The sequence below is a fragment of the Glycine max genome, chromosome 18 (assembly GCF_000004515.6).
Source record: "Glycine max cultivar Williams 82 chromosome 18, Glycine_max_v4.0, whole genome shotgun sequence".
Lineage (NCBI taxonomy): Eukaryota > Viridiplantae > Streptophyta > Magnoliopsida > Fabales > Fabaceae > Glycine > Glycine max.
Window position 1 is genome coordinate 22,817,570 of NC_038254.2, and position 25,709 is coordinate 22,843,278.

At 32.1% G+C, this 25,709-nt stretch overlaps 1 pseudogene; it reads right to left on the reverse strand.

The window, feature by feature from the left end:
- Positions 1–1,033: 1,033 nt before the first annotated feature.
- Positions 1,034–24,996, reverse strand: LOC106796942 (lysM domain receptor-like kinase 3; annotated as a pseudogene).
- Between the last annotated feature and the right edge of the window lie 713 nt (positions 24,997–25,709).

The following is a 25,709-nucleotide window of genomic DNA, read 5'->3' on the forward strand; positions in this document are numbered from 1 at the left end:
GGTGAGACTAACGGATTCTTCAGAGTCTAGGCCTTGGGGGTAAATATACTTGATTTTAGTGCTCCTTTAAGCCTATGTTAATCCCATATAGTTGGAGCATTCTCGCAAAACAGAGTGACCCTGACTGGTCACCTTATGATTTCACTTAGTGAAAGTGACTTGACATACTCATTGTGTGGCGTGTCTTGTTATGCACTCTTAGGCTCCCTGGTGTTGTTTTTTACTGACATGGTACAACATTGCATATAAGATTGAGTCTTAGTGTATCTATTGCATAATGCCTATGTAATGATCATTGTGACTTGTTATGTGATGGTGTGTAATAAATTGTGTAAGTGTGAGATGTGGTATTGAATTTGAGATGTGTTGTCTGGAATATGTGATTAATCTATGACAAGTGACATTACGTGTTGAGTGTTGAAATGATGTGAATTGTGCCAAAGTTGAGCCTTGTTATACCTATATTGTTGTTATAATTATATTATTACTATATTTATATCATACCTGTATGATTTTGTTTATCTCTATTTGTTGAGGAATGTGATGACTCACTCCCCGTGTGTTATTTGTGTTTGGATCATGTAATGATCTCAAATCTTGTGTTCGTGGGAACAAATGGTTAGGTGAATTGCTTTAAGGAACCTCGTGCTAGAGGATCCCAGGACACAATACTCTGATAAGATGTAACATTGGGACATGTGTTTCTGTTTTAATTGCATGACGTTTCGAACATGTTATTTTACTTTATTTTATTTTGTTGCTTAACTTGAATTCTTTTGTAAACTTGAACGACTTTGTTTTGAACCAGAAATGTTTTTGAGAAGTTTCATTTGGTAACAGTGAAACAAATGTGGACCTTTTATCCACGTGGATTTACTTACGATTTTATTGAATAAAATTGATTTAATTAGACTCCGCATTTTATATGTTTTTCCCATTTATATGCATGTTGGGGTAGAGAGTGTCACATCTAGCATTTCTAATATCCATTGAATGAACTAAAATTCTAGCCATGATTGAAATGCATAAAACCTTACTCTGGTGGAAGGTAGCCTGGTGTTCCTACTAACCTAGTTGCTATAAAATTTTCATCATCAGTTCGATCTACCAGCTTTGCAAGTCCAAAATCTCCCACCTTTGAATCAAATGGCAAGTTAATGATAAGGACTATGTAGTGCAAATAATTAATTGATGCAATGTAATCTGACAAATAAATGAACTTTAGCAAGTTATTTCTGAAATCTATGATTAGCTTTATTTCTTATGATAAGAGATAATAGGAGTAGTATATTTAGAATTTAGAAATATGAGCATGATGATTCGAGAGCATTTTCTGTTAAACGTTTATTTTATAGTTTTTCCTTAAAAGAAGAATTAGGATATCTTTGGTTATCCTTCAAAAAGTACTTCTGAGTGTACTTTTGAAGAATAAACTCAGTTTCGTGACATGTTTGATTACCTTTAAAAGTATGATTACCTATTCCTGAAATTGAGTTTTGTAGAAATAAGACTTTTGCAAATTTATGTTTAACTCAAACTTAAGTTTATAAGCTTTGGTTCATTACATGTACTTAATGAGAGGCATTTTCAGCCAGAACTGAGTAAAAGAAGTAAAAGATTCACAAGTGATAAGTACCTTTGCTCTGAACTTGAAATTACCATATATAATAGAAGATCACAAAATAATCCCTATTATCTACGTTTTAGGGCCGGTGCTGTGTGCTTTGTGGAAGAGTCGGCATTTATCCCCCATAAAAAGCAATCCTATTTGAATTAGTAGAATCATTAAAATTCTCAATTCAAAAATTTAATATAATTGTATATCCTAAACTCAAATACAAAACTAATAATTGATTTTAAACTGTCTCACGTGAATTGATTCATGACTCGACGTGCTTTTTGGTCTGGCTTGTAGCCTTTTGTAGTTTTGTGGTGATACTTATAATTATACAAATTCTTTTGTTTCTATATGGCTTTTTTAAACAATTCTTGCATTTAGTTTTTGCAGGAAAAATAAAAAAGCCTCAATTATCCAAAATACCTTTATGTAATGGATCATGAAGATGATCACTAAGAGATTCACTTGGAACATACTCATACACCAAACAGAGGTCATCTTCTCCGTTGGCATATCCCAACAGCTCCACCTGCAATAGTGATTATGAAGAAAAAAAAAATTATTTTCTCAAAACATATAAACTAACATAAATTGTTATAAAAGATGGTTACTGCTCCAATCTCCTATTTACTTTCGTTCAGCTATAAGAAGTAAATAATGCCACCTACTACTTGAAAATTATTATTGAGGCTTTTGAGGCATGCTCACGACTAAAAATTTGAGAAAAAATAGCTATCTTTAGATATATTTTTATTTTTAAGAAAGTTGCATTTTAGAGCTCTAAAGCTATTGAGTAATTGTTAGTTTATTACTGTTCAAATTCGATAGCTACTACCTCCCTTGTAACTCCAAAGTAGTTTTGAAAGCAATTGATTCAATTTAGTTATTCATTACTTATATGGACCCGCTTCATACTTTCAATTTAGTTTTGAAAGCAATTGATTCAATTTAGTTAGTCAGTACTTTTCTCTCATGTGTGACTCCTACAATATTGAAGTCTTTACATCCTGATAAAAAAACATTTTTAATGTTGGAAAGCTATAGTTGCATTTTTGTCTATATTATTCTATTTTAAAAATTATAGACTTAAATAAAAGAGTAGAGAACAATGATATTCATTCATTTCATTTTAGGGGCTGATTGGAGTGAAAATAAGACAGATGAGGAGAAAAGGAAAAAATATAAAAAAAATAAATAGAAGTGATAAGTGATACGATTAAAAAAGGAAAAAAGAGATAAGAAAAAAATAAGATAGAAGTGACATAAGAAAAAAGAAGATGCATATGAGTATTCTTATTAAACAAAATCATTACTTATTGGCACTTGACTTTAAATTTATATTTTTATTCTCTGAAATTTTTATTAGATAAATTAATTCCATTTATAATATTATTTGTTATAATTGAACTCTATAGTTATGAATTTCTTGAGCATTATTTTGTTTCTCATTCCTAGTCATTATGTTATTTTATTCTCACTAAGTCTATGAGCCTTAGTTATTTACTTTTTTTATTAGGAGGTACTCCCTCTGGTCTCAAATAAAAAAAAATAATTATTTCACATTAATTAAGAAAATTAGTTAACCACATTTAATTGTATCAATTTCAATTGAAAATTATTTTTTTTCAACTTATCCTTTATTAGAACTTGGTATTAGAACAAAAAAGAGTCAATGAAACTAAAACTTCAACTAAATAAATAACAACATTAAATAAGATAAAGTTAATTAAAAAAATTATATTTGAGACTATAAAAAGAATGTTTTTTTCTTCTTATAGTTAAGGCAGGAGGGAGTATAAAATTATCATTATTTTTATTAATCCTATATGTCACATGATTAAGTGTTATTAACTATTTTTTATAAATTAAAAATTTTGAACAAGTGTCGCATAGAGATGGGTCTAGAGACTCTAGACCATAAGCCTGTGGTTGTCTCCCATTACGTAAAAATTTCTCATTAGAAGAAATAGGCTACTGAGAGTTGCGGTCCTTCCCAACAAGTAGAGCATTCCATTAATAGACCTCTATTGTTTGATGGCCCTTTTTTTAGTTGTTTTATATTGTACTTTGGACACTGTAACTTTTGGAAGTTAGTATTGTTATCTTGGCTATGTACTAAATATTTGTCGTTAAAATGATGTGGATATTATGTTCATAGATTCTAACTAGTTAATTTTATTCTAAGGATGTTGAATTTACAAAGTAGATTTTGCCCAAATTTCTATAGATTTGAAGTATAATTTGTTTTTTTTTAAAAAAAAAATATTTTACTAACAATGTTTTTTGTGTTGATTAGGCATATTAGGGTAAGCGGTATTTCAAATTTCATTAAGCTTAACCTGAATCACGGGTCCAATTTTGGCTCTGACAGATCATATGTCAGTGTTAAATACTTGTATTCAAACATCAGAACTCTTAACACTATGTCAAAGAAAACATCATCAGAGGTATCACTTACAATGTTGATGTGTTGGATTTTACACAAGACCTTGAGTTCAGCATAGAACTCTTTATATTTATTAGACCTCATCTTCTTCACAGCAAACTCCTGTAGTTAAACAATCTTCCAAGTTTTTTAGTCAACACAATTAAAGGATGTGCTTGCAATGTTGGGGATCATTAAACTATGTAACTAGTATTTGCATACCTTGTTCCCTAAGACTCCAAAATAAACACTTCCATATCCATCACTTCCAATTTTACGACTTTCATCAAAGTTATTTGTAGCTCCTCAAGGTTATATATCACTGGTCTTTCTGATTCAAATGAAATTACATCTGCACCAATATTTACCATGTAATAAGTTCTAGTCTTTCTCTTGTTGGCCACCGATTAAAAAATTTATATTTGAATCATAAGTTGCATTTTTTGTGAAAAGTGCATTTTAAACTACCGTCCACAAATTCCTTATGAAGGCTATACTTTGAGGAAATAGTTCTATTGGCAATTGATCTTCTAGAGATAAGGCGTGAATCTTCTATGCTGATTTTGTTGACTTTATTTCTCCTTAGAATAAGAATGATCGTAGTAACAATTGAAAGAAATGTCATGCCCGCTAGGATGCCTATGATTATTGTTGTCCACTTATGTTTCTTTTCTGCCAACAATTTAAAAATCAAAGGAAGAGAAACTGACATCAGGAGTGTCTATTGACACAAAAATGCATCTGTTTAATTAATTAGGATCAAAACTGTCTTGCCAAACTTCCCTTGGTCAATGAACATCATTAATTTGGTGAAAGTTATAAGCGCATTTTGCCCCACTTAAATCACTTCCTAGGCTTAAATTTAAATTAAGAGAAACATTATTAGATGAACTAGAAATACACTACTAGAAATGTATTGTTTTACGACATTGTTTCTAAGGCGGTTCTCTGTGGAACTGCCTTAGAAAATGTCGCGGTAGAAATTTTGTAATTTGTGGAATGAAAAATGCTTTTTACAACACACATTCTAAGGCGGTTATTAAAAACCATTTTATAACGTGTCTTGGTGGCAATCTTGTAATCATGTGGAATGAAAACTACGACGGGTTTTACTTAAAAACCGTCTTATTCCCAAAATTAAAGCCCTACCTCTCTGCAGCTGTGACTCCGTCGAAGAGCACTACTGAATGCAATTTCTCCCTCGACCTCTCTCCAAGTTCCCCAGCCTCCATCAACCACTCTGCCCTCCCTCGCGCACTCACTCACTCTGCTCCGACGCACGTCACTAATATCGTAAGTCTCTCCCTCGAGGTCTGTCGAAGTTCTCCTCCGTCAAGTTCTCCTTCGCGCCGTCACTCACTGAGGTCGTTTTGCAATTGTTCCTTTGAATGTATATTATTGTTTGTGTATTATAGTTTATGAGTATGAAGCTTGTTTGGCATCGGCATTGTCTTCAAAACATTTTCAGTTCTTTAAATTTTGGGTTTTTATAACTCTTGGGTCCATATGGAATGCTTTGAAGATTAAGTTAGCTACAAATGGGGATTTGATATATTTTGACAAGTTTGGGTAGCTGATCATGTATTGGAAATTGAAGCTCAAAAACTTAAAAAAGCAGTTGTGTTCATATAAGATCACTTCAAATTCTAATAGGACATTTTGAGTATGTCTGTATTCATGCTTCTTAGGTTGGAAATATGTTTGCAAAACTGAGGAATTAATTAGAGTCTCAAGTCTTAATTATTTTCCTTTAGCATAACACATTTGAATCTTTTAATGACAATATCTTGTAGTTTCACTGGTGTTATTTATCACTTGAATGGCAGGATGATCTATTGTTTGAAGTGCTTTTGCTATTGTTTAGCATATCATCTTCTCTCCAGGAAAAGTAAGGAATTGTATTCCATTGTTTGTTATTTTTATTAGCCTCTCAATGGAAGCATCCCCTGAGGTTTGGATGATGTAGGTCTGAAAGTAAGGATGTTGCGTATGATGATGTAATGAAAGATTTTCCTTTTGAGCTGTCAGACATTTTTAATTTTGTGCACCTTTTTCATTTGTTTCTTTCAGAGGCTAGTATTATACACTACCTTAGCTCATGAAGATAGACACCCCATTGCTATCCACTTTATCAATTAGTTTAATTTGTAAAACAATAAAAAAAAAGCTTACTATCTTGTTCTTTACTTACTGATCTACAGATGCATTATTATCACCAAGTGCTTCTTCATTACCTCATTTCAAAATATACTAGAATAAGTTGTGCTAAATATCTTGTAAGGTATTCATTGTAACCACAAAATTTTCCCTTTCTGTGATTACAAATAAACTAGCAAAGCTATAATATCTGGTTGTATAGACTAGTTTTCTGCCAGACCTTTTGAGTATATCTTACATCTATTTGTGATTATTATTCCAAGGTTATGGTTTGGTACCTTGCTTTCCACGATTCATGTAAAAGAAAACTCTGGCCAGCCTCACATTTTATAAATTTTTGTTTCAGCCCCCAATTTCTTTTTCCTTTACTCAATCATGGAGGATAAGTTCAGGGCTTAGAATCAATTGTTTGCATTGTTAGTTTAGTGAAAGGGTGAAACCAATCAAGAATGAGAATTACTAATAAATCACAAATTTTGGTTGCCACTTATCCTGACTTATTGCTACTTGAAAGTTGGCTCTTACTTTTTATCTTTTGCACATTTGTGGGTAAATGCTTGCATTTGATGTAACATCCCATTTTTCGTAAATAAATTAAAAAGGATTTTTAGTAAAAATAAATAAATAAATGAAGTTTTAGAGAATGGTGAGGTTTTTATAATTAAATAAATAAAGAAAAAATAGTTGTAATAAAATAATGCTTTGAAAGAAAAAAAAGAAAAAAAAAAAATATATATATATATATATATATTTGATTTATTCATTTGATAGAAAATAAAATAGAGTTCCTTTATATAAAATAATAAAAATAAATAAATAGAGTAAATAATAAGTTGTGAGTACCCTAGGTATATATAGCGATATGTTAGGTTATTTTTCACCAAGATGCATCATCTTCCTCTCATTTTCGTTTTTTCCTCTTCTTCTTCTAAAACCCTCTCTTTTTCTCGCAGACCACCAAACCTGTCTTAGAAAAACAATGATCTCGGACTCATTCATCGTTGGATCGTTGTGAAATTTAAGAACCAGGTTCGCAACCCAATTCTGAGCCTTTTCACCGTTGGGAATTTCGAATCATGTCAAAGCTGAGAGAAATACACTTCGCATCATAGCCTTTTCTTTTCCCGCAGAAACCCAAAACTGTCTTGGTAAAACTACGATCCCGGATATGTTAACCGTTGCATTGTTGTGATTAAGTTTTGCACACCTTCACCGTTGGGATTTGTGAAGTAATATCCATGGAGAGAGAAAACAGAATCGCATGAAGACAGTATAAAATGGAGGCTTCAATCCTTTTTTCTCTCTGACGTTTGGGAATCCTATCAGAGCAATCAGAAAAAAAAATTGAGGAATCTCAGGAACTTGCTAGAGATGCCGCTATCGCTGTCGGAAGACACATGAGCCCGCTTAGAGATAAGGGATGAGTTTATCCCAATTGGGGTTAGAATGGACATGTATAGGGATTCTTAGAAAATTAAATTGGGTTTATTTTGGGATGTTTATTAAATTATAATTTTTCCTTTATTATTATAATTACATTATTGATGTCCTGATGTAAATTGGTTGATAAAATAGAGTGATCTTAGTCTTTTTATTTTTTTTATATCTATGATTTTGATTAATTGATTTTGGTATAATTGTGTGAAATTATTTGAGGGGTTCTACTTCCCATGTTGTGATAAACTTTTTGTATAAATTGTTATATTGAGATTATGAAATGGTGATTCAAATTGTGAGTATGTGATAATTCGAACCTGTGATTAATGGTGAAATAAATGTGTATTGAGATGTGTGTATTGAGCTATGAGCTATAAACTGTGCAATCACACAATTGTAAGACCCTTTAAAGGTGACGAGTATTGTGATGGGATCACTATGGGAACCCAACCAATTAAAATGATTTTGAAAACAATTGAGTAGTTGTGTGTATTGCATAGTTCATAGGTAAAGTGTATATGATTCATGAGGTGTGATAACGTGTTAATTGAGATCATACCATTGTGATTAAGATCGAGTTTATGTCATAAATTGTGTATGTATGTGATTGAGATGTTGTGTGCATTGAGTTGTGAACTATGAACTATACAATCACACGACTATAAGTCCCTTTAAGAGCGACGAGTTAATGCTAAGTCCCTTTAAGGGCGACGAGTTAATGCTAAGACCCTTTAAGGACAACGAGTTAATGCTAAGACCCTTTAAGGACGACGAGTTAATGCTAAGTCCCTTTAAAGGCGACGAATTAATGGTAAGACCCTTTAAGGGTGACGAGATAAACTATTTGAGAACAATTCAGGAGTCGTATGTTTTGTACAGTTCATAGATAGAGTCTGTATGCTAAAATATTTTATGGGTTGGACCTGAATCAGGAGGGAGAGGCCCTAACAGACTCTTTGGAGTGTAGGCCTTGGGGGTCACTCGGTTTGAGTGCTCCTTTAAGTCTATGTTGATCTCATATGGTTGGAGCATTCTCGCAAAATACTGTGACCCTGACTAGTCTCCCTGAGAGTGACTTGACTTGCTAGTGTGTGGTTTGTCTTGTCATGTACTCCTAGGCTCCCGACGAGGTTTTTCATTGACATGGTACCACATTGCATATAGGATTGAGTCTTAGTGTATATGTTTGTGTATTGATCGATATTGATTGACTTGGTGATATTGTGTGTTGATCCTTGAGTACGTGAATGTTGTGAAGATGAATGAGACGTGTGGTGTTATGATATGATGTTGGGTGACAAAGTGGTGAAATGATGTGAGCTATATTTAAGTAAGTTTTATTTTTTTTATGATATTTACACCTACATGTTGTCTCGTTACTCTTTATTAGTTAGGAATGTGATAACTCACTCTCAGTGTGCTATTTGTGTTTGGATCCTGTGATGATCTCGAACCTTGTGTTCGTGGGAGCAGATGAATAGGTGGATGACTATGAAGAACCTAATACTTGAGGACACGGGAACAATATGCTCTGATAGGATGCGACATTATGGTATAGGTTCTATATTAATTGTATGAAGTTTTAGACGGTCTTGTTTTGAGGCGAAGTGAATTTATTATTTATTTGGACAAGTTTTATTATGATGTTAGAAAGGTGAATGTGAGCCTTTTACCCTTTTAAAAGGCTTGTATTTAAATGTATTTTAAAAACTTTTAATTAAGTTTGATTTCTTATTTTTTTTATTATTAGTACATATATGTATGGGGTAGAGGGTGTCACATTTGATATGCAACTCATGGAAGTTATTTGTGGAATTTCCATTATTTGGAGAATTTGGAACTGAATCACATGTCTCGAGCATCATTTGGTTATACAGTTCCAGTGATTTCATAGGAATTTCATTTTTTAGTATAACATGCAATGAATATGCTCCAAGAGATAGAGTTCTTGGTATGCATTGCACAATAAATTGATAGATATTTTATAATAATAAACTAATATTTCCAACTGAATTAAATAATTAAACTTAAGTATCCTGTGTTTGTTTTGGGATCCAATTAATAGGCACGTTAAGTATCAAAATCATGCCAATAAATTGAAATAACACAGAAGATAAGAATTGTAGCTTCTCCAAGTAGTATAAAGGGCAACCAGTGGGGTGTCACTTTCAAGTTTCTTGAAGTAGCTTCTAGGTCTTGTTGGAATACATTTGACATGAAATTATAGCTAAACTTCGGTAGTTAAAGCCGAACCAAAGATATTAATTAATGAAGTGTCAGTACAGTCTTAATTAGAAAACTAAAGCTAGTTTTTGTTAACCACTAAACTACTTAGTAACTTCTGTGTCTTAACTCTTTAACTTAGCTTAAACAAAAACATATAGTTTTGGCCCCTCTATGTATGTACTTTTCCCCTAGGACAGTAGTATAATACAAATTCTGGTTTAATTTTGCAGGTTTATATTATTTGTTTGAACGCTATGATTGTGACTCCAACAACTCAACTTTTAAAATTGTATAAGACCAAAGTTTTTCTCGATCAATGAATAAGCTTACCAGGTCCAGGCTTATCTCGATCTTCTTGATATTGTTTTTTCTCATGGCCTTCAATTCATTCAGTCTTTATATATATTTCCATGCTCTTAATTAGCAGTTTTTCTCTTTAAATTTGTTTAAAACAATGATATTTATAATTAATTAATTACTAAATGATATTATTTTAAAACACTACAATTATTTTTAAGTAGTTCACATTATTCAAAAGATCCTCATTATGATACATGCATGCAGATTGATTTTGCTTTGTGGTTTGTTTTTTTTTTTCTCAAATTCACTTGTAAGTGATGTTGTGCATGCCAGTCAATGTCTTGGTCGCTTTCGCTCTCCTTTCTATTCTACTTTGCTCTCCTTTCTATTCTCTTTTCTATTTTTAAAGTTATAGTTACTGTCAATTATACCATAACGTTGATTAATGGAAGGTTAAGTCTCCAGCGTTGTTTTCTCTTGAGAATCAAACACAGCTCTCTTTGAGGTTTTGTTATTACTATTGAATTTTGATCAGTTTTTCCTCTTCACCAATTACTCTGTATTTGTTGCTATTAATCCATGCATGCTTAGTGCTTGTTAATTGTCTCTGAGCTTAATTTACGTTCATGCTTAATGATCAGTTTCGTTCATGATTAATTGGTGTATGTGTTGCTTAATCACATAATGACAGTCTTATGTTAATTTTTGCTTAGTAATTTAATTTAGGGTTGGATTAAGTGGTTGAACTGATTAAGGATAAATTCTCGTAACCTAGGATGAGAGACTTACTTGTGAATTAGAGCCATCATCATCTATTTTATTCGGTGTGTTTTTCCCCATTGATTGCTTGCACAATAGCCTTGGCTTGACTCTTGTTGATACTTCTTGTTTCACATGCATGTTGGGAGATGATTTAGGCATTTTGTTCTTATAAGCCTCTAGCCAAATGAGCCTACCTTGAATTAATTCCTTTGATAGCCCCTTTCAGCCTATGTTCCCATTTCTTTGTTTTGAAGTTCATTACAAGCCTTAAGTGAAAAACCATGATCTCACCATACCCTTAAGGAATTTTGGAGCTTTGAAATTGTTTTGGGAATAAGTGTGGAGGGGTATGTTTCATTGGATGATATGTTTTTGTTGGCCATGCTTGATGATGTATTTTGGCCATGCTTGATGTATATACATATATTGCCTAATTGTTACTTTATTTTTCAATTGCTTTCAATTGCTACTGTTCACGTTCAAAAAAAAAAATAGAAAAAGAATGAAGTTGAATACATGAGGTCTTGGTTTGAAGAATTGGATTGGTTTGAGGACTTGGTTGACTTTGTTTTGGGTTTACTTTTTATGCTTAATTTTTAATTTTGGTTTTGGGGTTTACTACTCTTTCTTAGTTCCCACTTATTCCCCATTGCTTCTCTATTCCTTTGGGTTTTAGCTACTTATCCCATACTTTCCTCTACCTTATCCTTGGCCCCATTACAACCTTAAAAGACCTTTCGATCCTCATGTGCATGTGTTTGTGGTGTGGTTGTCAATTTTAGAGTCTTGCCAAGTCTATGTGGTGTTTGTTTTCATGGGTGTTCTGAGAGTAAACAGTAGCCTAGACACTTGAGAGATAGAGTGCATATCTTATGAGGCTTTATCACTTTTCATTCTTGAGCTAATTGACTATCTTGCCATGTTTGAGATGCTTGGATGATTTTCATGACTGTCTTGATTCTTTAACTCTCTACGTGTTGGATGTTGCCTATTCCTTTCATTCCTTGAGATTCATTGAGAAATATGTAATTGTTTTTGTGTTTGTTTGTTTCTCTTTAATGTCTCTGGATTTGTTCCATGCTTTGCTTTTTTATTTTGCCCAGAAGTGCAAAAGGCTAAGTGTGGGGGGATTTGATGTGTCATTATTTTCTCCTATTTCTTAACCCTTTTTTTCACCATTTTAATTACTGATTAGCCTTAATTGTCAAATTAATTATGCAGTTTTATCATTTGGGACTACTTGACTAATTTTGTGTTTTTAATTTAATTTCAGGAGAATTATAAGCAATTGGGCTTGAATCTGGAATCGGGCTTGGACTTGAAGAGAGCAGACAATTTTATTTTATCAAATCTTATCTTATCCAAATTTTATTTCATCTAGATTTTATTTCGTCCAGATTTTATTTCAGCCAATCTTATCTTATCTTGTCCAGATTTTATTTTATTTCGTTTATGGGTTTGGACTTAAAATAGATTTGTAAGCTTTGGGGCTGAGGACCTATATAATAGCACTAGGGTTTTAGTTTTAGGAGTTTTTTTAGGAGAGGAGAATAATTCTAGGATTTTAGAATTCTAATTTTTACTATTCATGTGCACTATTCACGTAGAATAAAATTCGTTTTCTGTAATTTCGTTTCTGCTTCAATCTACAATTTCATTTTCTACTGATTAATGGAAGGCTAAGTCTCCAGCGTTGTTTTCTTTGAGGATCAAGCACAACTCTCTTTGAGGTTTTGTTATTACTATTGAATTCTGATCAGTTTTTCCTCTTCACCAATTACTTTGTATTTGTTGCTATTAATCCATACATGCTTAGTGCTTGATTAATTGTCTCTGCGCTTAATTTACATTCATGCTTAATGATCAGTTTTTCCTCTTTAGATACTACATTTTTAATGTTTATTTGATTCGGATACGGCCTCGATCAGCGCCAAAAGTGCAAAACAAATAGTTGGAAACATTCAAATAAGAATTTATCTATAATCCTATTTCACTAATGTAATGACTAAAAAAATAAAACTTTTTACGTCTAAAAAATGGTTTGGTTGTTAACATAGAGTTCTTCTCCTCACCTTAATTTTCAAATTGAAGTATATCATTGCGGGTATCCAAAGGAAAAAGGGGATCAATGGAAAATTAGGGTCTATATTGTATTTAAATTATATTTAATCAAACAAACAATACACTAAATGTGTATTTAAATGTGTCTGCTGATGAGCTCTTGAAGCAACAAAATTTCTCTTCAACAATGTGAAGACTCCACGTGTATCCCCCGCCGAGACCAATTTCTATTGTGTTATTAACTCTTTGATGAGTAGAAATCGAATTGAAAGAGCAAACTCTTTCTACTTTTCAGGTCTAAAACTAAGCTTCAACTTTTCTAGTTTGTTTTTCGGTACACTTTGCCTCAGGTTGATGCTTCTATTTATAATGTTAAAGAGATGTGGATTTAGAAATTTCATATCTCTTTACCTTTATAAAAATAAAAAATATCTCATATCTTTTATTTTATTTTAAGAAGCTTCCTAATGTAAGACAAAGATAATTCAAAATTAATCACATGACTAATTATGATAATTAATCACATGATGTGATCCTAATATGTAACAATAGACTATTATTCTTATTTTATGGACAACTTTCACATTTGTAAAATAATACTTCTTTTTTATATTACTTATATTATTGGTGCTAGCAAAGAATATAATAATATTCCACTAAAATATTTATTTGATTAAATTAAATTCTCTAATTTAATTATCAAATAAATTATTTTCTTTTACAAAGATTTGAACACTCGTTTGTACGTAATCCGTAAGGTTCCATAACATTACGGAAGGAAAACAAGTATCGTTACGGAATTCGTAAAGTTCCGTAACGTTACGAAAAAAGAATCAACAAAAAAGGCAAGGTGGTGTATTTAGTAAATAGGGGGTGCAAATAGCAACCAGACCCACTTGGGCCTTCCAAGAAGTTCCTCCAGAAGGCGGTACCTTCTGGAGGAAGCAACCTAGCTCGCCTGGGCGAGCTGGGTGGCAAGCTTCTCCCTCTTTTCCCTATAAATAGGGGGAGGAGGGAAGAACAAAAACGTTCAACCCTCCTAGTAGCTGAGGATCACTTGAATTTAGTGAAAAAAATCATTTCCGTGATGAAAATCCAAGCCGAGGCGCTTCCTTAACGTGTCCGAAACGTTTCCGTGGGTGATTTCGTGAAGATTTTCCGTCGTCTTTCGGTCGTTCTTCGTCGTTCTTCGGTCTTCAACCGGTAAGTTCCCAAAATCGAACTTGTCAATTCATTCTATGTACCCTTGGTGGTCTCGACTTGTTTCGCGTACATTTATTTTCATTTCATTTACTTTTCGTACCCCCTTTTGACGTGCTTTAGTCATTTATTTAAGTCATTTTCTCGCCTAATCAAAAAATAAAATAAATTTCCACCGATCATTTGAATTGTAACATCTGTTAATTTCTGTTAAAATGAAATCCGACAGTTCGGTCATGCCGTAACCACGTTGGAAACCAAAAAGAAGTAAAATAATAATATAATAATAAAAAAATATCTTTTAGCAAAATAAAACAAAAAAATCAATCAGACGTTTCTCTTTGGGATTTTTCTTTCTTAATTAAATTGACTAATAACTAAAGTGAAACTAAGGCTAAAATCAAGCTTTGTCCGCAAAAATCACTAAAAAAAATGTTTTAAGGTCCAACGCCTTAAACGGTCCTCTTTGCTTTTTTATCGGTTAACATGGACCGTTCGAAAGTGGAAAATCAACATATAACTGCCTTTTGAAAGAACTACGTAGGTCTGATTTCCTCTTCGATGGAGGGTGCGTAGGAGCAAGAGTCTCGTTTTTGTCGACATAAAAAAGAAGAAAGAAATAAAAGTTTAGATACATAATTTCACACAATCCTAATCTAAGGCTGTTGTCCTTTGGGACAAACGTGAGAGGTGCTAATACCTTCCTCAAACATAAAGATAACTCCCGAATCTGGAATATTCTTCATGACCGGTTTCCTTTGGTTTTTCTAACGCTTTCCTTTCAATAAACGTTGGTGGCGACTCCGCGCATTTTCCTCCTATGGAAGACGCACCCGTGAGCCTCGCCTCGCTCACCCGCAAAAGGGTAGGTTGTGACAGGTATATAGAGCTCTGCATTTGAACGAACAGACGTGAACCTAAGAGATCTTAGAACAACGCCGCAAGGAACTAAGTGTAGAAGCAAAGCTTCCAAGATTATTTTGATGATGCCAAAGATTATAAAAAGATACATTCAAACAAGATTAAAGAAATCCAGAAGATTCAAGTGAAGATTCAAGAGAAGACTCAAGATATGCAAGAACCTCAAGAAAAGCATCAAGATAAGTATGAAAAGAATTTTTCAAAGAAAAAATTGAATAGCATAATTTGTCCAAAAGAATTTTTCAAATAAAAATCTTTTACCAGAGTTTTTACTCTCTGGTAATCGATTACCATAAGGTAGTAATCGATTATCAGAAGCCCAAAACAGTTTTATAACTATTTTACAAAGTAGTAATCGATTACCATGGGCATGTAATCAATTACCAATGTTTTTGAACGTTGAATTTCAAATCTCAAGAGTCACAACTTGTGACAAAATATTTTCAAAATAGTGTAATTGATTACACAATATTTGTAATCGATTACCAGTGGTTTTTGAACATTGGATTTCAAACCTCAACATAAAGAGTCACAACTTTTGATAAAATAAATTGTGTAATCAATTACACCATTATGGTAATCAATTACCAGTGACTGGTTTTGAAAAATTGCCAAGAGTCACAACTTTTAAAGTGACTGGTTTTGAAAAATTGTCAAGGGTCACAACTTTTAAAGTGACTGGTTTTTGAAGAAATTGTCAAAAGTCACAACTTTTAACATGGTTTCTTTAAGAGTCATCAAATGACTATAAATATGTGACCATGACATGAATTTCAGAATAGTGATAAACACTAATTCTCAACATCTTTCTAAGAGTTTTTGTCCAACACTTGCTTTGTCAAGAAAAGTTCATTGGACAAAAACTTGTGCTATTCTATTTTCTTCCTCTCCTCCATTCTTACAAAAAACTTTTCAAGAGACCTACTCTTGGTGACTATTTTCAAGAGAAGGTCTTCTTGGTTGCAAACACTAAACACAAGCGACCAACATTCCTTGGGTTCATTGCAAGAAGCAGGATTTGCTTCTTGGTTGATCACTGGACACAAAAGAACAACATCTTTTGGGTTCATTGCAAGAAGTGGATATAACTTCTTGGTTGTTATCATTGGACACAAGGGACCAACGTTCCTTGGGCTTCATTGCAAGAAGTTGGTATAACTTCTTGGTTGTTATCACTAGACACAAGGGACAAACGTTCCTTGGGGTTCATTGCAAGAAGTGAGAATAACTTCTTGGTTGTAATCACTGAATACAAAGGAGTAAATTCCTTTATGGTTCATTGCTTATAAAGGATTTTACAAGGATGGTGGAAATCTCAAGCGTATTGCTTGGGGACTGGACGTAGGCACGGGTTGTGGCCAAACCAGTATAAATCCAGTTTTGCATTCTCTCTTCCCTTAATCTCTTTTACTTTCTGTTGTGTTCATATTTCTTTAAAGTTACTTCTCCTTATTTATTATTCGAGTAACTTATAATTAAAGAAATAATTGAATCTAGGGAATATCCAAGAAAGGGAAATTTTCAATTAGGAATAGTCAACGAAATCTTAATTCAACCCCCCCCCCCCTCCCCATCTTAAAATTTCTGAGGCCACTTGTCCAACACTAAGAGAGAGATATAGATAGGTAAGGGGAGTTTATTGTTTGTTTACAGCTTTTGATATCATAGTTGGGGTCAAGGAACCTAACTAGGGGGATGTATGCCTATCCCTGTTGCATGTTGGTTTTCAAGAAAACAATGTTTTTGACTAATGGGATGTGATATATCTATTATTGATGAATAACATTATTGTTTCTATTAGACTTGTGTAGTCTAAAGACCTAGGGAGTGTGAATCTCAAACATGAACTGTATATGTATATGCGGAGTGTGACTTACTGATGATATTTCTATTGTTGACATTAATTGATATGAGGTGATGTTGATGTTTATGATGATATTGATATGAGATGATGTTGTTATTGATGATTATGTCAATATGCATTGATGTTGTTATTGATGATTATGTTAATATGAGATGATGTTGTTGTTGTTGATAATATCATTGAGATGAGATGATGTTGATGTTGAGAGTGATATTGAGATGAAATGTTGATGGTGTTGAAAATGCACTGTGATGATGTTATGTTGTGTATGTACATGGGGGGTGCAGTGACCTTGTTGGATATCCCTCATGGGGGAAATAGAGTGGTTAAAGAGTTTTAAGCATCTCTAGAGGGGGATGACTTAGAATCTTTAATTATCCACAGTCAGTGCATTGGTGGTGCACATGTTTCATACGTTGTATGTTGTGTATGTACATGGGGGGTGCAATGACCTTGTTGGATATCCCTGGTGGGGGAAATAGAGTGGTTAAAGAGTTTTAAGCATCTCTGAAGGGGGATGGCTTAGAATCTTTAATTATTCACGGTCAGTGCATTGATGGTGCCCATGTTTCATGATTCATATGACATAGAAATAGTATAAACTTTGTCAGTAAGTACTTGTAGTTTCTCATGAGGAGGAATGTAGAAGCAAGCTTCATGATGAATCAAGATTGATTCAAAGAAGTTTTGATGATAACAAAGGTGATGACAAAAAGCTCAAAGATCAAGAACAATTCATGATAACAAAGATGATGATCTCAAGAATCATAGAATGAGTTCAAGATTGAATCAAGAACACTTCAAGGTTCAAAGAGAAAATTTGATTTCAAGAATCAAGAATCAAGTTTCAAGATTCAAGTTCCAAGAATCAAGATCAAGATTCAAGACTCAAGATTCAAGAATCAAGAAAAGACTTAATCAAGATAAGTATGAAAAAGTTTTTTTTCAAAAACTGAGTAGCACATGGATTTTTCTCAAAACTTGTTTACCAAAGAGTTTTTACTCTCTGGTAATCAATTACCAGATTGTTGTAATCGATCACCAGTAGCAAAATGTTTTTGAAAAAGTTTTCAACTGAATTTACAACGTTCCAATTGATTTCAAAAAGTTGTAATCAATTACAATGTTTTGGTAATCGATTACCAGTGTGCTTGAACGTTGAAATTCAAATTCAAATGTGAAGAGTCACATCCTTTCACAAAAAAGCTTTGTGTAATCGATTACACTGATTTGGTAATCGATTACCAGTGATAGTATCTAAACAAATCAAAAGATGTAACTCTTCAAATAGTTTTTGACTTTTTCAAATTGGTTTTAAGTTTTTCTAAAAGTCATAACTCTTCTAATGGTTCTCTTGACCAGACATGAAGAGTCTATAAAAGCAAGGCTTTGTTTTACATTTCAAAAAAATCTATCAATCAATCTTTGCAATCTATCTTTTCCAATTCAATCTTTACCCAAGCAATTTTTCCACATTGATTTCTAAGTCTCTTTGAACTTCTTCTTCTTCTTCCTTGTGCCAAAAGCTTTCAAAAGTTTTTTGGTTTTCCAAACCTTGAAAACTTGTGTTATTCATCTTTTTCATTCTCTTCTCCCTTTGCCAAAAAGAATTCGCCAAGGACTAACCGCTTGAATTCTTTTTGTGTCTCTCTTCTCCCTTTTCCAAAAGAACAAAGGACTAACCGCCTGAATTCTTTTGTGTCTCCCTTCTCCCTTGTCAAAGAATTCAAAACGACACAGTCTGAGAATTCTTTTGATTCTTCCCTTTCCCATATACAAAAGATTTCAAAGGACTAATCGCCAAAGAATTCTTTTGTATCCCCATTCATAAAGTTTCAAAGGTTTAACCGCCTCAGATCTTTGTCTTAACACATTAGAGGTTACATCCTTTGTGGTACAAGTAGAGGGTACATCTACTTGGGTTTGACTGAGAACAAGAGAGGGTACATCTCTTGTGGATCAGTTCTAGTGGAGGGTACATCCACTAGGTTTTTCAAAGAGAACAAGGGAGGGTACATCCCTTGTGGATCTTTGCTTGTAAAAGGATTTTTACAAGGTTGAAAGAAATCTCAAGGACCGCAAGTCGCTTGGGGACTGGATGTAGGCACGGGTTGTTGCCGAACCAGTATAAAAACTCTTGTGTGTTTGTCTCCTTCTTTCCTACTCTTTTAATTTCCGTTGTGCACTTTAATTTCCGCTTTTACTTTTGGTTAAGTTTCTTTTCTGTTCTTCATTTACTTAACAACATAGTAAAAGCCTTAGAAGAGTAAATTTTTAATTAGTAAAGGTTTAGGAATAATTAATTCAACCCCCCCCCCCCTTCTTAATTATTCTGAGGCCACTCGATCCAACAAGGAATACTTGTATTTGGGGGCATGTCACTAGGTTTGGAACTCCCTTGAGACTCAGGTTGATCATCGTAGGGGGGGGAGTTGCATGTGCTCGATAAGGTGACCTCGACACTTACTGCGTAGTTTTCCTAAGTGAGAGTGTCGTGTGGACACGCTTAGGATATTTCCTTGGGGATGGTACCACATTGCATTTGAGAGTTAAGGTCAGGTGCATGCATCATACTGAGCATGATTAATTGGAACTATGGACTAATGATGACTATTTGTTGAGTGTGTGTTGGACTAGTGAATGTTTGTGTAAGCTTATGATATTTGTTAATGTTTTCTTACTATTTTTGGTTATTTGATCTTTGTATTAATTTTTTTTATAATAGACTCACCCCTCGTAATTTTTGTATCGTGTGGTTGGTATCTGTGATGATCGCGAACCTTTGTTCGTGAGAGCAAAATGACAGCAGTAGAGTACGAGAAGTGAGATTCTTTTGTGGAGTCGCCAAGCCGACGTGATGACGTTGGGATTATTTTGGGAGAGAGTTGTGTTTTGTTAATCAACTTCTCCGTAGCTGGTTACATAATTCTTTTTTTGAATTAAGGATGTAAATCACATATTTAAGTATATGTATGAACAAATTTACTTTTCATTATGTGAATGATGTGTACTAAGTTACTATGCCTATATATATATATATATATATATTCATTTAAGTAATGGTGCGTTGTTTGGGAATGTATATCATGAAAAAATTTACTTTAATTTTTCATAAGCAAATTAACGGAGTTTTCATTTAAAAATTGAAATTATCATGGTTTAGAGTGGTGATATCATAGTGACGAGGCGGGTCGTTACAGTAGATACTAATTTTGTAAAAACTTTATTTGGCAAATAAGTTACTGCTTCTAAAGCATATATGTACATAAACTTACTAGAAGATCATAGGTAACTTGATTCTCATAGGCAATTAGCATATTAAGCATCTTACGCATGAGAACAATTCTTAGGTAACAATATTAATCGTCATAATTGGATCCAACCAATTTTGTTTCAATATTTCTTTATGTGGGAAATTCCTTAAAACTATGAATGAGTCACTTGGTTGTCAAGTCGTTTCTCAAACATATTCTAAGGCAGAATATATCACATATATTTTTCTAAGACATGATGTATCACATACACTTTGAATAATAATCATACCAAATAAGTATCTGGTTGTCAGGTCAATCCTATGAGTATCTACAAATTAAATTTAATACTCCCCAGGTAGTCCATATGTTTAGTATAAAAAAATTTTGATTATATTGATTAATTATAAGTCACTTGGTTGTCAGGTCGTTTCTTATTATTAATTAAATAAATAACTTGCATCACATGCTTTTATTTTAAGCTACAAGTCTCCTGGTTGTCAGATTGTTCCTTGTAATAAAAATAATTTTCGTCACATGCTCCAATTAATTTACAAATTACAAGTCTCTTGTTAGTCAAATCGTTCCTTGTAATAAAACAAATCAAAATATTTTGCATCATATGTTCCAATTTATTTTCAAAACCACAAGTTTCATGATATTCTAGTCGTTCCTTGTAATTAAACAATTTAATATATAAAACATACTTGATAATATATCACCATATATAAAACACATATCATCATATGTATTGTCATAAAGACTATAAACAACATGTGGAGAAACAAAATTTTGCTCCTAAAATAAGATTTTTATAGTCATTGACCAGATACAACTTGAATTAAATCATTTCAATTCGAAATCTTATTTCTATGTTAGTTGTTTGGAATGAATTAACTTTTGTTGTCAACTTCTTTGACAAGTAGAACAAAGAAAAAAAAACTTAAAATGAATTCGGTGCTTCTATTCTAAGAGAATAATAATAAGAGAAGAAGTAATTGTATTTTTTTTATGTGCAATCTAAGGCTCTTATAGCACACGAAAGGAAATTTCTTTTTCTAACAATCTGGAAAAACTCACCGTACATTTTCTCTCTTGTTTCTATCTAATGTTTAAATTTAAAAACAAAATCCAATTGTTTGTTTCTATTGCTGGCTATTAACATATTTAAATTTAAAATAAAATCCTTTTTTCTATCTTCCAACTATTAGCATATTTAAATTTAAAAACAAAATCCATTTATGTTTCTATTTGTCAACTACTAACATATTTAAACCTAAAAGAAAATCCTTTTTTATTTCTATATGCCAACTATTAGCATATTAAAAACAATCTTTTTTGTCTCTAATCAATAAATCAAATATTCTCATGCAGAAAAATATAATCAAAAGGATATATGATATCACATATTATTAACTTTTATCGCAATAATCAAAATCTTGGTACAATACTATAAATTATATAGTACGATATATCTCTATATATTGCAATCACATAATATATCTTATATATATTGTATGTATATAATAATATAATAAAATTTTGCATATATTATCAATATAATATAACAATCTAATTAATAAGTCAAATATCTCTATGCAGAAGGATATATCATATGGTCAACATAATATCATATAGTATTGAATTTATCATAATAATAAAAAAATTTGGTACAATCCTATAAATTATATACTGCAATATATATCTATATATTGCAATCATATAATATATCTGATATATTATGTGTGTGTGAATATATATATATATATATATATATATATATATATATATATATATATATATATATATATATAATAACAATCATGAAAAGAAATCATCAATCAAAATTGACACATATCAATATTAATAATGAATTATAGATCAAATTAAATATCTCTCCAAATACATGATATATATTGATGTACAAAAACGTGAGATATTTATTTTAGAAATTTTAAACATCTAAACAAATATATCACAATATATAAATGTATACTTTGTGAACAACTTCAATGCACACTTGAATACTTCAACTTTCTAACGGCAACCAAAATAAATATAAGCAGCACTGTTCATGCCAATTATCAACTGTGTATACTATAAGATTAATATAACAAAGTCATAGAACGAATATGCACACTGGTTCAATAGATATGCACGTAACAACGAACTACAAAATTATACAAGTAAGAAAAAACAATTTTTAATCCGACCAGACTATAAAACCATAAAGTCTCACATACAATCATAATAAGCATTATGTGCAAGCAAATAAAATTTGAAATTTTGTCACAAATTCGTAAATATAATTTAAACACAAAAGAACCTTGCTTTGATACCAATTGAAGGAAGAATGGGTGTTCAAAACACGCACAATGGAAAATTAAGTTCTATGTTGCATTTAAATTATATTGAATAAGACAACATATTAAATTTGTACATGTTGATGAGCTCTTGAAGCAACAAAATTTTTCTTCTATAATGTAAAAAATCTGTGTGTATCCACATCTAGACCAATTTCTGATATCTTTGATGAGTGGAACTCTAAAAAACAAACTCTCTTTCTACTTTTTAGGTCTAAAACTAGGCGAAATTTTCTAGTTTGTTTTTGGTACACTTTGTCTCAAGTAGATGCTTTTATCTATAATGCTAGAGAGACATGGATTTATGTCTTTTTTCAAAGAAAAAAAAAAGAAAAGATTTTATTCAAAATAATTTCATATATTTTTACCTTTATAAAAATAAAAATTATCTCATATCTTTTAATTTAAGAAATTTTATGGTACAAGACAAAGATAATTCATAATTAATCACATGACTAATTACAATAATTAATCACATGATCTAATCTTCATATGTAACAATAGACTATTATTCTTATTTTATGGACAACTTCCATATTTATAAAATAATACTTATTTTCTATATTAATTATAGTCTTGGTGCTACAAAAGAATATAAGAATATTTCACTAAAATATTTGTTTGATTAAATTAAATTCTTTAATTTAATTATCAAATAAATTATTTTCTTTTGCAAAGATTAGAACACTCAGTTTGTGTGAGACCCCATACATTCAATACTAAACCGATAGTAAATTAATCATAATTAATTTACTAATTAAGGTAGGCGTCTAACAACACTACTTAACATCTGAATAGCAAGACCTAACATTTTTTACCTTCGAGAAACAGTAGGAGAATAATGTAATATTTTCTTTCATCATTTACTGCTCAAGGTTAACTCTAGAGTATAATATTATTGTCAAACTCTAATAAGTTAACATATTTAATCAATGAATGACTTAAGAATTTTTTTTTCTTTTTTCATCCAATTGCCTTGGGCAAGGTCTTAATTGTATCATAGAGATCAAACTCATTACCTATGATTGATGGATTCCTTCTTGATTAATCATTAATTCTACAAGTATCTAATCATATCCAATATTCATTCAACTGGTGTCCCAAGGCAATAGGTGTCCGAAATTAAAATATAACAAATAATTTGTTAATTACTATGATAATCTCAAGTCGAACGAAACTATTATATTTCTTCTTGAGAACTTCCTATTGACTTATCAAGGTAATATTAACTATTAGGAATTTTCAATTAAGTCAGTTCAATGATGACATCCACATATACATCATCTATATATGCAATTTAATAAAGAAGATCTATTTATCTTTATCCAATAAAGACCATTACATGTATATTGATCTATTTGGATTATTGATGTCTTATTCACAATAATCCTACGATCAAGAACAATTTAGATTAAAATTATAAAAGACTTATTTCTCATTATCATAATCTCTATCATTATAATAAGCCTCTAATTTCAATCAAGGACTTGTCATATTAACAATTTAATAAAACAATAAATATGATAATAAAATAAAGAACAATTCTTTACTAAAAATTATAACATGATAGATTGGATCTTGAGCATACATATTTGTCCCCAACATTATCAAAGTGTCAATGTAAGTTTAAGCTTTGAAGTTATGAATCATGATGTGGTAATTCCTAATATTGTTACAGATAGCAGCATATAGCTGAATGATAATTTTTGACACAAAATTTACATAAGTAAATAAGTAGATACCATACATAAGGGAATCATTTTTCGTTGAGGGCTTAGGGCAGAGAAACCACCTTCTTTGTTAGTAGCACTAGGTAGTAGTAGTAGCCCATTGGATTCCTTAGGAACAAATAGCACCTAATCAAAATCTATGAATTTAATGTTTGGAGCCAGAACCTTGTTCATGTTCTGCATGTCAGCAATGTAGAATTTAGGAGATTAGCAATCATCATTGGTGTATCGTTCAGTTGGACCGTATAGGTGACAACTACTTGAGACTCACTTTCTGAGCACCCACATGGAATCTGTATTGCTAAAGTCTCATTTGGATGCAATGTACGCTTAATTGGCCAAGCTTGGCCACTGAAAATTAGGTTTGAAACATTCGCAAAAGTGTCATGTGGCCTGTGGTGTTTTTGCACGAACAAGGTACCTTGATGGGGTAGTCTTGTTTGGGCCATGCATTATAGGTGTGATTTAGGAAGGAATGACCGAGTAAAAAGAGGCTATTTGTTTAATTGTGAGATTTTGGGATATGTGGTAAAGTGAGGCATTACATGTTCTGATCTTGGAAAAGCAATTCAAAGGAGCCAAGTTAGTTGTTTTGATTGGGACCTCAAAGGCAAAAACTATTGCAAAAGAAGTTGCCAACAAAGGGAAAAGAAGATAAAGAAGATGAGTGAATAAAATCATAGTTGTGAAGTAGAAACTCCCCTGGTGAAGGAGGAATACATAGAACTAGTTTTAAAGTGCATCCCTTGACTTTCTCATCACCACTTGGTTGTTGATTATTTCAAGAAACAAAAACTTTTAGTCCTCTAGATTTATATAATCTGAGACCCTTTTTTTGTAGGTATAGAAATAGGTGTCAAACATTATCATATGGTAGAGTCAACCATTGGTTCTCCCTATCCTGAACTGTATTAAGATGTTACCGTTGGAGCTAAAAATTATGTTTACAAGTTTTTGTTGGCTATAATATTGGTCTGTGAATTACGAGGATCATTAGAGGAGATTCTTTTGTGGAACCACCGATTGCAATACAAACCAAATAAAATACAGTTGAAACTAACAGCTATAGGTTCTATTATTCCTTCATATATGTCAATATGATGCCATCACTTGTCATACCAACTATTCTCTTACCATTCAACTTGTTTTTGACTATTATGTTATTGGTACGAAGTATTCACCAGCTTTGTAGATGATTAATTTCTATCGAAAAACCTAGCTGACCACCTTTAGTAGGGTTCTCCCCTCTCAACCACATTTTTTCCATCCACAAGACTCGAATCCAAAATCTTACTTAAGGGGATCGAGAGTCCCGTACCACTTAGATCAACTACTTATTGGTACCATTCAACTTGTTTAGTGCCACTTAAACCTTGATATTTTGTTAACACGCG